The sequence below is a fragment of the Salvia splendens genome, chromosome 22, assembly GCF_004379255.2.
Source record: "Salvia splendens isolate huo1 chromosome 22, SspV2, whole genome shotgun sequence".
Lineage (NCBI taxonomy): Eukaryota > Viridiplantae > Streptophyta > Magnoliopsida > Lamiales > Lamiaceae > Salvia > Salvia splendens.
The window spans coordinates 20,933,791-20,937,473 of NC_056053.1; positions in this window are offsets into that span (position 1 = coordinate 20,933,791).

The following is a 3,683-nucleotide window of genomic DNA, read 5'->3' on the forward strand; positions in this document are numbered from 1 at the left end:
CGTTTCGTCTGCTCTCGCTGGATGACGAGCTGGTTTTTGGCAAACTGAGCTTCATCCTGGGCCGAAATCCTAGCAGCTCTGGCTTTCTCAAAGTTTGCCTCAGCCTGCTCGGCCCGGTGACAAGCAGCCGCCAACTTCCTCTGCATCTCAGCATAGTCGTTGGACGCTTTGGAGAGTTCAACGGCGACGAGCTTGGAGAGCATATCGTTCCTCTGAAAATGGAAAAAGCAAAAAGTCAACAGAGGGGCCACAAAAAATACAGGAAAAAAGCAAGGCCAGAAAATCAAGAAGAGAATTCACCTCGGCGAAGTCCGTGGGCCACAAAAAGGGCTCACAGATATGTTCCGAAGGAGGCGCCAAGACCACGTCTTTCTCTGGCGCTCTCGGGGGCTTCTGGGTCTTCCCCTTCCTACTTGCCGAAGTCGACTCCGGCTTCTTTGGATCCGAAGAGGTCTTTTGCCTCTTCGGATTCTTCTCGGCATCAGGCGCCGAGCTGGTAGCCTTCTCTTTCTCCGGCTCCTTAAGCTCGGAGGATTTGCGGCTAATCTTATTCAGCATGTACACTGCCAAAAAGCAAGAAAGCAAAGTTAGTTTTCGCCACAAAAGCAGTAAGGCACAAAAAAGAATTCCTCACCCTCGGTCTCTTCATCCGAAGACGAGGAGTCGAACACGAAGTCGCCCTTGACGAGCTCAGACTCCAGGTACTGCTTCCTAATCATAGGAATCTTATTGAGCTCGCCCTCGAGCTCGTCCAACGGTTCTAACCGAGGATGAGGAATCACGGACTTCGGCCCTCTCCAAGGAAAGCCCGGAGCCGCTGTCCTATTATAAAAAAAGAAGCGATGTTGCCACTTTGGCCACTTGGTTTTGCAGAAGGCCCTAAAAGGCTGTAAAGGGATCAAGTAAAACCAAGATCCTTTTCTCTTAAACTGGAAAAAATTAAGGATTGCCCTCAGAGACAGATCCTTGTCTAGCCTACGCAGTTCGGCAGCAAAGGCCGATAAGTGCCTCCAAGAGTTCGGAGTCACCTGACCTAAAGGGAGTTGAAAAAAATCTAGCAGCTCTACAAAGGCAGGGGGAAGAGGGAAACGAAGCCCGCATTCCAAGCCGGCTTCATAAACGGTGGCGTAACCCTCCGGCGGCGAGTCAGCCCTATGAAGGTCGTCGGGAATCGCAACCTTCCCCCCAGGAAAAAAATATTTTTCGTGTAAGGATATCACAGTATCCTTACTCAAGATGCTGTGAAAATACTCTACGGTCTTCTCCCCGGATTCCTTCCGGCTAGAAGACCCCTTATCCCCTTTCCTACCGCTACCTGACTCAGAAGAAGAAGAAGAAGACATGGTTCTTACTCTTTGAAAGTCTGAAGAAATTCTGAAGAAATTCTCGAAAGCGGAAGGAAATTTTTACGCAAAAGAGAGAGATTGCAGAAGAAGCAATAGCAAAAGTGTTCAACTGATGAAGAAAGGACGTATTTATCAGATTCGGAGAAGATTTCAAAATCATCGCACCGTTTCGAATCCCACCTTTTCAGGATTCAACGGCCGGATTTTACTGTCGCATTTAATGCAGTCACGCGCAAGGCACGTCCCCTGACGTCAGCCTCCCCCGTACCTTTATCCAGAATGCCGAAGTGACTCGCTTCGCCGAAGTGATTCACTTCGCTTTTCGGGGGGGGGGTAGTGATGGGGTACGTACTAAACAAGCCCAATAGCAGTGACGGCCCATCAGCCCAAAGCCCAAGGAAGAGTATCAGTTCGGCATTACCAAAGAGTTCGGCCCCAGCCTACAGCTCGGTAAAAGCCGACCAATCAAGCTCTACTCTCAGATCGGCAAAAGCTGCTCGGCAATAGTTCAGAAGTTCGGTCTCAGTATTCGACCGAACTGGAAGATAGTCAACTCATGCAGGATCACATGCAGGATAGTGGATCAAGCACAGAGATAGTGGACTCATGCAGGATCTCATGCAGGATAGTGGACCCATGCAGGATCTCCATGACCTCCACGACATTCACAACCATCATTAGTGGTGATGCAAGCCACGATCTTAGTTCAATGTATAAATAGAACTCAGATCAGATAAAGAAGGGGAAGTTCTCTAGAGATCAAATATCAAATAGCAAGTCTGTATTGTAAGCTGTAGAAAACAGATCAAGCAATACAACTCTGCCCTCTTTTCTTCCCGTGGACGTAGATTTACCTCAGTAAATCGAACCACGTAAATCTCTGTGTCGTGATCTGCATTTTCCTGCATTCATCACCATCAAAAATTCGCCCAAACCATCACATTTCAAACTTCTTCCCGTTATTCTGCATCCATTTAGGTATATTCCGTTTTCATAGGCTATTTGCCTATTTCCTGATTTTTCGCAATATGCGAACACCAGTAACTAAACACTTATGTAATTTTAAAAGTAAATATCAATTTGGTTCTAAACAAGGGCGGACACATGTTCCTTGGAGGGTAGGACTTAAGCCCTTACCCAAATTTTTCTTTTTAAATTTTTTCTATTGCTAAAATTTTAAAAATTTAAAAATTTATCTTCAACCCTTACCAAACTGATATTTTTTAAGACTAAATTATCAAAAATTATATGTGACAAGGGGCTGAACAATCAAGAAATAAAAAGTACAGAGGATGAAATATATTAATGGCTGCCGAGATGGGGAGGACGAAGATGATTTGCATAAAAAAGTGCTCCACTAAGTACTAAAACAATTAATATTATTATATTCAAACTTCCCTTGTAAAATGTGTCCAAATATTGAGCTTCATTAGGCCACCCGCAACGCGTTTTACGCGGGTGGCTTGAATCCTGTCCCTCCGTGATGAGACGGGCGCAGGACGCGTTGCAGCGTCCTGTCTCGTCCCCAGCCCGCCGAGACGCCCGGCTCGGCGAGACAGCCCACGAGCTGTCTCGCCACGCGCGCGCGCGACGTGGCGCCCTCCAGCGCGATGCGTGACGCCCACTCGCCGGCCCGCGAGTGGGTTTCGTCACACTGAAGCAATAAATCATTTTTTTAAATGATTTATTTAATTAAAAAAAATAAAATTCGAAAACGGTAATATTACCGTTTTTTGACCGTTTTCCCAATTTTTTTATTTTTATTTTTTTACTCTATAAATACTCCTATTTCATCCTCATTTTACATACAAACACACATCTATTCTTTTCAAATCATCTCTCTTCCACTCCAATTTTAATCTCAAATCAACTCTTTTATTCTTCCCCCAAAGTTAATCGATCTAATGGATCCATATGAGCAAATGCGTCGAATAATGGAAGAATCACTTGAAGAAGATCGACGCCGGGAGGCGGAGGAAGCCGCGCCGCCCCAAAGACGCTCCCGGACTTACATCCATCGTAACCGGGAGGAAGATGCCGCAAGGTTAGTACGCGACTACTTCTGCGATAACCCGGTTTGGGGAGATACCTACTTCCATCACCGTTTTCGCATGCGGAAACAGCTATTTCTCCACATCGCAAATACATTGGCAGCCCGGGAAGAGTTCTTCCAAGAAAGGTTCGACGCCGTTGGCCGTCCCAGCCACACGACGTTGCAGAAATGTACTGCAGCAATCCGTCAGCTTGCGACTGGACAAACAGCGGATGTGTTCGACGAATACCTCCACATTAGAGAAAGTACTGGGAGAATGTGTTTGATCCAATTCTGCAAAGGGG